The following is a 13,554-nucleotide window of genomic DNA, read 5'->3' on the forward strand; positions in this document are numbered from 1 at the left end:
TATCAGTAACATATCATTTTAACGTATTACCTCTGTAGGCCTCTCTGTGGCAGCAGAGAGGGTGTCTTCATCTTCTTCCGGAGGTTCTTCCTGTTGAGATGAGCATTAGGTTTTAGAACACTTTACCCTTCTATTTAGTAATCTCTGGAGTATTGAGTAGCCTACTCACAGCTGCAAGGTGTTCTGTCATTGGATGGGGCTCGACAAGGCAGAGAACCCTATCACAATCTGTTAGTACAAATGACCATGGCCATTACATCAATCAATTCATTTTTATTTCTATAGAGACAAATCACAACGAAAATAATGTCACACTGTCAACACTTAACATGCAGTGCAGGTTTAGACTGTACTCTTTATTTCTTACATCTTATCATGGCACTTGTGTCCTGGGGGGTGACAGGCTCAGATGAGCTCCCCCGAGAGATTCCCTCTGCCACTGGCCTCCCCGTGTTCTGGCTCAGGGCCAGCTCCTGTGCCGCAGTCATAGGTGGTGGTGCTGGTCCCCCACCTGTTTGTCAGGCCTCTCTCTTCTTTCTGTTGGCTGAGCAGAATATAAATGTATTAAGGCCTAATTAATGAAATGTATGTGAAATCGGCATTATGTTAGGGATAAAGCGGCACAAAAACAGCCACTGAATGATATTTACTTTGTTTAATATTTAAAATATGGTTAAAGTGAGGTTCAGACATGAGCCCATTTTGCCTGAGCCTTACCTGTTTGAATGATGTTCTTATACTTCATTTTTAGCTGCTTCCATGTGCGTTTTGGTCCTGCTGGATTGCACCTAAATTAATATAAAGTTTATCTTCTATTCTATTCCAGTCGTGATTAAATATTAAATTAATACACCCATTCAAAGTTACGCATTCACTCGAGCAGCGATTTCTTCCCGCGCTGCTTCTCTCTCTTGCAGCTGCAGCCGTGTTACTTTTCTTGCGAAATGCATTTTCGTATTCGCCATACGTCCGCATGAGGATTTCTAGCTCCATTGGTGTAGTAGTAGTAGGATGACCTCTTTATGTTTGTAGTTGCCATGGTGAATCGTGGTATCGGGGCTCCATTAATGCTGGCTTTTTATAGTCGGCGTGCATGCACTTCATGTTACACTCTAACACATCTGCACTGAGACAGTTTGGACACATAAAGTATCTGTGAACCCCGTTGGCCTCAAAAGTTTGAGGTCCTTCTGATTATAATTTTAAACAGCAGTGCTATTTGAGTGCAGTGCTCTATTTCAACAATTGGAGTCTTGAAGTTACACTTGCAGCTCCATCATCCACAAATATACTCCTACAGTTGGAATTAGTTGTGCATCTCAATTTGCTCGCATGATGGTGTGGTGGTTAAAAGTGTCACCTCACAGCAAGAAGATTCCTGGTTCAAATCCTGACAGGTATCTTTCCATGAGGAATTTGCATGGTACTCCAGCTTCCTCCCAGTCTAAGACATACTGGTTAGGTCAATTGTTGACTCTTCGTTGCCAGAACGTGTGTAAATGAGCGTGAATGGTTGTCTGTCTGCCTTCTCCTCCTGTGGTTTCCTCACGTCTCTCCATGCATCCCAAGTTGGAGGGAATAAGACACAAAGAAATGAAGTTCATTTTCATTAGTTTTATGGCATGTTATGTTTTACACCTACAAGCCATGTCAAACTATATGTAGCTCAGTGTAAGTTCAAGAGCTGTATTAATGCTAACTGCACTGATGCGCTGCTGTTGCTGTTGTTTGAGCCCACAGGAACACATTGTAGCCGGCATCGTAATATTGGAGAAGTAAGTAACTAATTTTGTTTATCGTTGCCTACGCTCTAGCTTCTCTTTTTCTATTTGATTACTGAACAAATGCTGCATAGAAAAGGTGTTGAGAACAGAATTTCAGAGGAGACTCTAAGAAACTCACAGACATAAATGTAGTAAACAGAAACAAAAGAGAGGATGCACTAATGACTAGCAGATATGTATCTGCCCATCTTTCCGTCCATAGTGTAGCCAGTGGAAAGCTTAGTCCAAGAGAGGCCTTTTGTTCTCACACCTTAGGATCGAGAGGATGTGAGGGTGAAAAAAGATGCAAGGTATTTAGTAATATTTAGTTTGGTTTGTTCTTTTTCCAGGCTGCACAGTGGTGCAGTGGTTAGTGATGTCGTCTAACAGCTAGAAGGTTCCATGTTCGAACCCTGGTTTGGACACAGTAGGCCTCTCTGTGTGGAGTTTGCATGTTCTCCCCGTGCATGCGTGGGTTCTCACCAGCTTCCTCCCACGGTCCAAAGACATGTTCGTGAAGTTCATTGGTGACTCTAAAACAGACATACTGCACACCTGGAAGACATTTAAATCTGTTTATTTTAAGTGTACGAATCAGTGTCAAAATATTTGTGATTATAAAGTTTCTTGTTGATCTTTATACTTTTTTTCTGAATATATGTATGATGTACATGTACTGTAAAATATAACGGTATCCTGCAGCATCATTATTTCTGAGCAGAAAGCCCTATATGCTGTCTGAAACATTTGCTATTTTTTAATGAGTATCACATTTATGCTCATTGTTTGGGGCTTTAAGGTACAAAAATGAATGCCCAATCTGTTTTTGTTAAAGCTTTAAATATTCTGATAAACCTGAGGTGCATGATCTGTGCGACTGTGTTAACAGAGTATTTATGGAAACATCTCATCAGTTAAAAGCACTGATAATAGCCGGCTTAATAGCCAGCTTACTTCAGAACTTATCATACACTATGCTGTGATACTGATCTAGAAAACATTCATAGTCGATGTGCTGATTTATTGGTTTACAGTTGAAAGTAAAGTAGACATGTTGATAACACACCATGAAACATGAATCATCTTTTATTTCCTTTAATGTGTAAATATCAAGAAACGGAAACTTCAGAGAAGCAACAAAAACAATATTCATTCTGAATGAAGGAATAATAATCACATAATGATATGGCAACATTGTTCTTTAAACGTACAGCCAAAAAGCTTTTGTATTGAACTGAATGAAACTGAACTGACCCAGATTTTTGTAATGTACATGTTGACAATACTCAATATAAAATGAAGGATATTATCTTAAAGAATTACACATAGTAATTAAGAAGAAATGAATACATCAAACACTTCACACCAAAAAATGACAAACTGGTTCTAAATTATGAACTTAAAGGAATATAACAGTAAACGCAAAAGATTTATAATTGGGTAGATCACAAACATATAAAGGAAATAAAGAATATCATAACTGACTTGAAAAAAGGAAAACACTTTTTCTGTCACTTTTTTGGCATTTATTAAGTGTGTTTATCTTTTCAGTGGTAGTGGTAGTGTCATTGGGTAAGACACTGAACCCCAAATTGCTCCCGGGGCATAGCCAATGGGTATGAATGTGATAACTGATTGACAGTTGTGCACACGTAGCAGCCTCTGCCATCAGTGTATGAATGTGTGTGTGAATGGGTGAATGTGACTTAGAGTGTAAAAGCAGCTTTGAGTGGTCGCAATCTCTTCAGTGGTGATATTATAGTATACATCTGTCACACAAAATCATAATTTCACATTTAATCAAACTGGAAACATTGTTTGCTTGTGTCCTCACATTTGCACTGACTCCCAAAACAGTCCTGATCAACATAAATATAGAGCTAAAGCTGAGTAGTAAAATATCTCTCTGAACTGATATTTTCAGCCTTCTCATCCCACTCAAAATAGTTTACCATTTGTGTTTTCCTACTTGTAAGAGGAAACTGCGGCTCAAAAAATGTCCATTATAGCAGGATGTGTACCTCTGTATTCTATAGGTACTAGTTGGAGGGAAATGTTAGCGTCACATGGGACATTAAATGACCTCTTGAGACTCTCTTCTGTGTGCTGTTTGGTGACATCTTCCCAAGTGTCAGGAATATCAGCAGGCTTTGCATTATACTCTTCAGCAAACTTGGAGTTGAACCTTTTCGTACGTATTTCCAGTAGTCCGAATCCTGAAGGCTTTTATCTGGTGCAATTCGCCAGTCTGGGAAAACTTTGGTGTACTCCTTGTAAGGGTGCCAATCACAATGGCAAGTTTTTCTGTCGTGTTCCACTTGGATCTTCCCAAAGCCTCTGGTCGATGTACTGAAGTGAAGTGCTCCTTATGTTCTTTTGCTCCTGCCTCACAGGGTGCACTGCAGAATGGACACTGTTCACCACATCCAATGAGTTTTTTGAAAAGCTCGTTCTGAGGCTTAACTTTAAGATTTGCGAGTTTCTTTTTGATGTCTGTATTTTTTAACTGCTCTCTAACAGCTTTTTCCATTTCCGTCACACACCACGGGAGAAGCTGAGCAAACTGTTCATGGTTGACATTGTTCAGGATCATGAAAGGACTGAGAGCATCCTCAGAAATAACCAGTTTCTCACCAAGTTCCTGACGGATGTCTTCAATCAGTTTCTGCAGGTTGCCACCTTCTTGTGCTTGAGGTGGCGTATTGCATCATTTATCCTGTCGATACTTGACCTGAGATGTTGATACTCAAACTCTGATGAAGGCTCGTTTGACAAGAGTTCTAGCATTTTATGGAGTATCCATGTCTGAACATAATGCTCATATACGTAGATGTAGCTCAGGTAGTCATCAAAGTTATCCTTTGAAAGCAAATCCAGTAAAACTGAATACTGGAAGAACATTCGTGTGCTGAACTGGAACCTTGTATTCATCTCACCAATGATATCAGGACCAAGGGAACAGTTGACAAAGTGTTCCACAGCAGGCCTCAAGCAGTGCTCAGTGAATTCTGCTGCCTTCTTCTGGCACTGGTCTCATTCACTGAACTCATCCTTGAAGTTGACCAGGAACCTCTCTTTGTTTTGATTGAGACATCTGTAGGGATCATTCATTTGAATGAACTCTTCATGCATTTTCTGAAATTCTCTGGCAGCAGCTCCGCAGATGTGCTGTTTCAGAGACACCTCAAAGTCTATTTCTACCTTAACATCCTGGATGTTTTTCAGCCTCTCATCAATCCTGTGTAGGATGTCCTGGATGAAAGTGTCGTCCAACTTTTTGTCTGTCATGTTGACCTTATTCTTACGGCATTCTTCAATCAATGCACGTACTCTCCCTTCTAATTCTTTTGTGTGGTTCACCTTGATTCCATCAAGTTCTGTCATTCCTCTTCTGACGTCTGTTACTACTGTGAGCTGGTTATGTACAGAGCTCTCAATTTCTCGACGAAGGCTCTTTGCACTGTTTGCAAAGTCCTCTCTGTATGCTTCAACTAGATAGACATGGCCATCTGTTTGCTTGAAGTACTTTGCCAGATTATCAAGAAGCGTTGTCTCCCATTTAGACAGCTCTGAGCATGCTGCACTTTTCAATTCTATGAGAAACTGTCCAATGTCAGGCTCCTCAGATTTCACTCTGCCAAAGTTAGAAATCTTTATTTCTGCTGTTTTTGTCCAGGAGTACATTTCTTTTTTGAATTCCCATTCCCATTTGTTGAATTCTGTACACAGCCTCATGTATGCATCAGCCACCAGGCTGTTTCTGAAGCTGAAGATGAAGTTTTCGTGCTTGACAGCATTCCACAGGCTTGTGATCCACTCTGTAACTCCAGAGATGTCATTAGCAGATGTCTCACAATTTCCCAAAACTTGACTGATGTTCTTCTTGAGCTCATAAACAGCCTCGCTGTATCCTGCATTAACTGGTGCCATTGGTGGCACTCCATTCCAGAGACCTGGAATGTACCAGTTCCCAGTGTCTGGATTGTACTCCATGACATCAGTGAAGCTCTTGTTCTGCACCTTGTTTTCCATTTTGGCTGCTGCCTGGGTCATCTCATTTAGCTGCTGCAAGAGCATTTCCCTTTCTCGTAGGTTCTTCTCAGGGGCTGATACATCTGCCACATTCTGGTGAACAAACTGACATTTAGGTTTTTTCCCCACCTCTTTCATCCTGAGAAATGCATGCACGACTATCTGTAGGATGTCCTTCATTTCTGTTGAATTCTCCATTGCAATATTGATGATGGTGATGTCACTCAACCCCACAACGAGTGTTGCAAGCTCGTTGTCGTGTTCATAGCTGTTGTCTAGTTTTGCGAGCTCTGGTGACTTTAAGCTTTGGTGTCAATGATTATGATGAAGTCACATTTAAGTTCTTTTTTGATGTCTTCATTGACTTTGGTGAGCAACATGAAGGCACCTCGAGTGCATCGACCACTGCTGACTGCAAACTGTACTCCAAACATGGTGTTGAGGAGAGTAGACTTCCCTGTACTCTGAACTCCAAGAACAGTGACTACCAATATCTTGATCTTGGGAGTCACCAAATCATTGAGCTGAGACAGAACATCACTCACCCATCTGAGAGGTATGTTAGATGCATCACCATCTACAAGCTCGAGAGGAAATCCATCAAGCAGCAGCTCTGCACACAGTTTGGGCAGATGCTGTAATTGTTGACGTGACAGATTTGTTTCTGGAAGGGAAACTGAAGCTTCATAGATCTGACCCATTTCACGGAAGAAGTGTTCAATTCCAAGTGAGCTGTTGGAAAGTTGTCTGTCAATTTCTCTGATTTCCTCTTTGTTTTCAGAATTTTTGTTTTTGTTTTTGTTTTTGTAAGCCTCCCTGAGGATAGACAGTTTCTCTCGAGACAGATTATCGAGGTTCATTCGCATCCATTTCAGGAAATAACACCTTTCTGTCCCTGGTGCTGATATTGCCCTGATGAAACATGTCATTGCATTCGACATGTCATAAGAGTTCTGTTGTTCTCTCAGATTTGCTTTCTGTTTCTGAAGTTCACTTTTGTACATTTCTATGTTTTCTGACCCAACTTTTTTAAGCTGAAACTCTTCCTTCTCTAAGCAAGTCAGTTCCTTCCATATTTCCCCTTGCAAAGGTTGCTGAGATCCTTTGTATTGGAGGATATCTCTAGTCTTTGAAGTGATGGCATCTGCATGTTCCTTGGCAGTCTGGCATTCCTGACAGTCTTCATCAACCCAGATTCCCAGTTCATGAGCAAAGTCAGCCATCTGCTCAATTTGCATCTTCATCTTTGAGTTCTCAACTACATTTTTGACTTTTTCACACAGTTTTTTGTCAAATTCAGCATCATTCAGTTGCTATTCAAAAGGATGTGGCTGTTAGTCAGGTTCAGCTTGTTTGCCACCTTTTTCAGAGCATCAAGACTGAATCGGTGGCTTTGATAGTTACCGACCAAGAAGATCTGTACCTTGTGGTGTTGGTTTGTTGTTGTTGTTCCTGACCACGTGGTTTATTTAAAGTGAATTCAGTGGTTCAAGTGATTTATTGGAAACGAGAAACCAGTTCAGTTGAGTTGGCAAACCATTAGGCCTACATTGTCGCACATAAAAAGCGAAGTGTACAACAATACATTGCCATAATTCCCTGCATTCCAAGAAGGTCCTCACAACGCATTCAGAGCTCAGACCCTACATATACACCAGATTCATGTTTATACCTACTTTAATTTTGCAGGGTTGGTTCCTCTCTATTTACAATTGCGTTAGAAAAACATTTTGTCCAGTAGCCTTGTTTGCCTATTAGATCTTTTTTTACTTTGTTTTTTACATTTTTAACCTCACGTATTAATGTTGTTTAAGTTTTACAGATCTGATTTACTGATAACTTGCACCTAATAACATTTGGAAAAGGACAGCTTGGAATGTTGGTAAAATATTTTACCCAATACTGCTGGTGTAGAAAAGATTGCATTTAGTGCGAGACATTTCCTTTGCTGCACTTTTACCACAGAATGTTGTTTGAGGTTTAAAGCCTTTCAGCTCGCTTTACTCCTAAATATCAGTTAATGTTGCTTTTCTGACAAGAATCATGAATCAATATTCTCATGATATGGTTTATACAATGATAATAATAGTGTGTACTTCAAAATCAATTCATTTTGAAGAGGAAAGTCTCAATGTAACAAATAAAGGCTTCAAATGGCTGAGACTGAGGCTGCCTTATAGGTAGCTGCAGTGTGGGCCTTTCCCAAACCAGCCCCTACACCAGGGGTCTCCAACACTTGTTTTTGTGCGTATGGTCTTTGACGAATTTTCCACAAAAGAGGAATTTTTGACCTTACTTCCACTGAAAACTACAACCAAGGGAGTTGACATTTATAATGCCATGAAGGACTACTTTGTGCAAAAACACATCCCTCTTGAAAAACTGGTGTCAATAACAAAAGATGGAAGGAAGACATCAGATGGCTCAGTCGGGGTAAGATACTGCAGCGCTTTCTTTCCTTGCTGGGTGAAATCAAGGCATTTATGGAAACGAGGGGGGAGGATACCTCCCTGTTATCTGATGTAGAGTGGGTGCTTGATCTTGCTTTCTTGGCAGATGTAACTGAGAAAATGAACCACCTGAACCTACAGTTACAAGGCAAAGATTAAAACGTATCTGATATGATCAGTGCTGTTAAGGCTTTCAGTGCAAAAATGACACTGTACATTCAGCAAGTAAAAAACAAAAGGTTTCAGCACTTCCACTCTGTCTCAAAGATATTAGAAAGCCACTCATGTGCAGCCAGTGTTTTAAATGTTGGCAAGTATTGTGACCTCTTGTCCAGACTTGGACAGGAATTTGCAGACAGATTCAGTGACTTTCAGAAACTAGAGCCCTGTGTGACATTTATTGCCAACCCCTTCATGGATGTTGACATAAGTGAGATTTCAGGAAAGATGGCTGAACTTTTCGGTGTTGAATCCTGTGGACATGGAAATTGAGGTTATAGATCTCCAAAATAATGTCCAGTTAAAATCTCAACAGCATTCACAGCATTTCTGGAGCTTAGTTGAGCCAGAAAACTACAAGAATCTTCACCAAGCAGCTCTGAAAATGTCTGAACAAGACTGACAGATGAACATTTAAATGACTCCATAAGAGTAAACCTGAGTGGATACATTCCAGCATACACTGCTCTTGTTGACTCCATGCAGTGCCAGTCATCTCACTGATTAATGCTGAAAAAGACTATGCATGTGATTAATGCTGAAAAAGACTATACATGTCACACATATGTTACATGTCAATGCTTTTGTGATCTGATGTGACAACACACTGAAAATTGCAGTGTCTGATTGTTTGGATATTTCTTTGTGATGTTTAGATACAAAATGTGAGTTACAATATGTGAGTAACACAATGTGAGTAACACAATGTGAGAAACACAATGTAACAAAATGTGAGTTACAATATGTGAGAAACACAATGTAACAAAATGTGAGTAACAAAATGTGAGTTACAATATGTGAGTAACAAAATGTGAGAAACACAATGTTACAATATGTGAGTTACAATATGTGAGTTATAATATGTGAGTTATAATATGTGAGTTACAATATGTGAGTTATAATATGTGAGTTATAATATGTGAGTTACAATATGTGAGCTATAATATGTGAGAAACACAATGTAACAAAATGTGAGTAACAAAATGTGAGTTACAATAAGTGAGTTATAATATGTGAGAAACACAATGTAACAAAATGTGAGTTGCAATATGTGAGTTACAATATGCGAGTTATAATATGTGAGTTACAATATGCAAGTTATAATATGTGAGTTATAATATGTAAGTTACAATATGCGAGTTATAATATGTGAGAAACACAATGTAACAAAATGTGAGTTGCCATATGTGAGTTACAATATGTGAGAAACGCAATGTAACAATATGTGAGTTACAATATGTGAGAAACACAATGTAACAATATGTGAGTTATAATATGTGAGTTACAATATGCAAGTTATAATATGTGAGTTATAATATGTGAGTTATAATATGTGAGAAACACAATGTAACAAAATGTGAGTAACAAAATGTGAGTTACAATATGTGAGTTATAATATGTGAGAAACACAATGTAACAAAATGTGAGTTGCAATATGTGAGTTACAATATGTGAGTTATAATATGTGAGTTACAATATGCAAGTTATAATATGTGAGTTATAATATGTGAGTTACAATATGCGAGTTATAATATGTGAGAAACACAATGTAACAAAATGTGAGTTGCCATATGTGAGTTACAATATGTGAGAAACGCAATGTAACAATATGTGAGTTACAATATGTGAGAAACACAATGTAACAATATGTGAGTTATAATATGTGAGTTACAATATGCAAGTTATAATATGTGAGTTATAATATGTGAGTTACAATATGCGAGTTATAATATGTGAGAAACACAATGTAACAAAATGTGAGTTGCCATATGTGAGTTACAATATGTGAGAAACGCAATGTAACAATATGTGAGTTACAATATGTGAGAAACACAATGTAACAATATGTGAGTTATAATATGTGAGAAACACAATCTGAGTTACAATGTGTGAGTTATAATATGTGAATAAGTGAATTAAGCTACGCAAATAAATGTCAGGAAGCAAGAGAAGCTCTCAGCCATTTTCATTTTGCAAATGTAGCTCTAAGAAGAAAAAAGGTTGGAGACCCCTGCCCTACACCCTCACCCTACGCTCTACTACTCAGTTGGACGCTTGGCACATTGAGTGGCGTCCAAAGTCTCTGAGTGGGAGTGTGATGTTTAACCGTCCACCAACAAGTCTGCACGGATGCTGACTTACTGACCAGGTGCAACGCTGCGTTATGTTTGTCATGAGATGAGAGATGTAAATTGTTCTGCGTTATTACCCATACAAATGAAAACTGCTTTTATTAAGAAACATGAGATAATAAAAACTGACGTCAGCGTCTTAAAGTTAACGTTATATTCAGGATCTAATAACCGTTTTCTTGTCGAGAAATGATACAAGTGCAAAGTTTAAAGAGGTAATATATATTTGGACAGTTGTAAAAAGTCAGCAGTCCATTAACATCAGAATGGGATAGATAAAGGCCTTTTTACAGATAAGAACAAGTCATGCAGGGGCGGTTATATTGATTTTAAGGGCCCCAGGCAAAGACCAATGTGAGGCCCTCTTTCATCTTGCTTAACTGAATCATAGCTGGTAAAAACTATTTGGAGGCACTCTTTTCAGTTACCAGAAACGTCATTAGTTAGCTCAGCCCCTTCAACTACACCTTTTACAACGTCAACTACTGGTTGCTCCGCTGTTTTATTAGAAAACTTGGTTTCCCAAAGTGGGGGGCGCGCCCCCTAGGGGGCCCCCGGAGTAACGACAAGGGGAGCGTGGCAAGGCTCAATAAAAACAATGCACGCAGTCCTGCACTGCTAGCAAAGCATGGCCACAAGGACTGCCAGGTAATCAAGGCTGACGATGAATCTATACGTCACAACTACTAGATCTCTCCCTCGGCTTCACCTGTTCAAAGGTGAGTAATCGAGAGACCACAGTTTTGGTGTGCCTCAAAGTAGCTTTTTACAGCCCCCCCATTATGCGGTGTGCGTTAAATATAAACACTTTTAGCGCATGTCCACTCTGTGAACGTTCCGTTTATGTGGCCACAGCGTTAACGATCACCACGGTGAGGTGCCGCTGATAACGGGAATACACTGAGCCGCCTGGCGTAACTGAAAGCCTCGATCATCCAGCCGACATTGCGTGTGACAGTGGCAGCAGCGTTTGGTGCTTCCTTTACAGTTTACAGGCAGGTGACACAGATTGCTGCACAGCGGTCAGATCTCTGTGTGCTCTGCTGAAGAGCTGCACAAATATGATATCAGACAGATTTTCCAGTAGATATGTCGTGAAAAAACTGAAAATCGTGAGTTTTGCTTTTGCACCAAGCAGCAATGAGGTAGCAGCTTTACATGAGTCAAGTTGTCTTATTGCACGTCCTGCAACGTGACTGTTGCACATGTGCACATCGCTACTGCAATTGTTCAACTTTAATGCCAAACAGAGTGGCTTCATAAAGTTGCATCTGTGCCATCAAATGCTCAACTCCCCTCTTATAAAGTAGCTTACAGAGCTGCTTCATGTAAAAAGCTGAACACTACAGATGAGGAATTAATACTACCCTCAGCTATTGTGGTTTCACTTCTGATTGATGAAGCAACAGTCAGCAAACTTAAGGCTGTCCCTCTGTCAACAATGCCATTGTGAGGTGCATTTATGACATGTTAAATAATTGAAAATATTGTATCTACCAAAGGGGGGGCTTGCAGAAAAAGTTTGGCAACCACTGACCTAAGGGTACAGATCCTCGTCTGTCTCATGTCTTGGTCAATCCAATCATTTATCTCTATTACTAACCTCAGCCTGCAGTCCCATAATTAAAAAACAAAAACCTGCCACCAGAAAAGTTTAAACCTGGCACAAAGTAGTGTCCCTACAACTGCAGGACTGTTTCCAATGCACAAATGGGGGACTGTTCTCTGATCAAATGACACTTCCATAGTGGGACTGATCTATGAGGGGGATGACTCGGCCTAGAGAGGCATAACTAATATAATTGTGTAGGGAACTGGCTAGTCAGAATGTCTCTACTGAGACACTAAATATAAGGGCAGTCATGTTAAGCTCCCCTCACATGTAGCAGTGTTTACATGTAGCTGCTTGATCACATGTGAGACAGACATGATGGCTTTGATACCATAAGATGCCTTAACTCCTTGTAGAGATCACACTGGTGGTCTTGACCTTTTTTCCTTCCACACACTGTGTTGCATTGTGGTAATGGAGGTTGTGTTGACCTTACAGTGATGCGATGTAGCAATGAACTGTTTCATGTTCTAAACAGTGGCGAGATGGATGAGATGTGAAGTCAATCTGAAAAGTCTCTGAGCATCAGACTGGACGTATGTGGGCACACACTTAGCCTTGTCTGTGCTACAAGGTGACTCACTGCGGCCCTGTGGTTCACACAGACGTGGCTGAATTTCAGTTTATTATTATTTTAACATTTCCAAAATCTGCAAAGTAAAACAAGATGAACCCTTATCACTGCAGTTATTCAGAGATCCTGTGTTAGGTCAGTGCACAGAATGGCTGCAACACCCCACAATAGCAAACACACGCTCTCACTCTCAATAACCCTCAGCTTGGTCTCTATTGAAAAGCTGCACCTGTTGTCTTGTTTTTACATTCTTTGTTGAACTCAGAAACCCAATACTTGAGATGAAGAAAAATGTTAAATAATGGAATTTTAAAAAAGATGATTATTAAAAAAAAGTATAGTAAAACTATATAAATAAATGAGGTGATGATATTTCTGTTTACTTTAGAAGTTATTATACACTGTATGCTGTGATTCTGATCTGGGAAACATTAAAGACATTCATAGCCAGTCCGCCAATTCTGTCTCTTTATTTCAATAGTAAACAGAAGTAAGTAATGTGTCCATAATGACAACATGGAATTAATTAATGCTTTAAATTATAAATGGAAATGAAATCAATCAATTCAAAGTTTGAAAAAAAATCACATATGAATTAATTAAAAGTAATAATCTTGAAGATTTTCATTTAAACAAATGTCTCTTTAGTCACTTTGGATTGCTGAATGAGGTAACACAATGGTGACTGAGCCTATGGCCCACTGATGAAAGCTTTTGCATTTGCAGTATATAGTATTATTACAGACTGGGTGTCTGATGCTAATTTCAGGGA

At 39.4% G+C, this 13,554-nt stretch overlaps 1 pseudogene; it reads right to left on the reverse strand.

The window, feature by feature from the left end:
* Window positions 1-2,153: 2,153 nt before the first annotated feature.
* On the reverse strand, window positions 2,154-11,531 carry LOC138601157 (interferon-induced very large GTPase 1-like; annotated as a pseudogene).
* Between the last annotated feature and the right edge of the window lie 2,023 nt (window positions 11,532-13,554).

Source organism: Semicossyphus pulcher, unplaced genomic scaffold (assembly GCF_022749685.1).
Source record: "Semicossyphus pulcher isolate SPU_LCO1_2020_fin unplaced genomic scaffold, fSemPul1.0.p SCAF_21, whole genome shotgun sequence".
NCBI classification, from domain to species: Eukaryota; Metazoa; Chordata; class Actinopteri; order Labriformes; family Labridae; genus Semicossyphus; species Semicossyphus pulcher.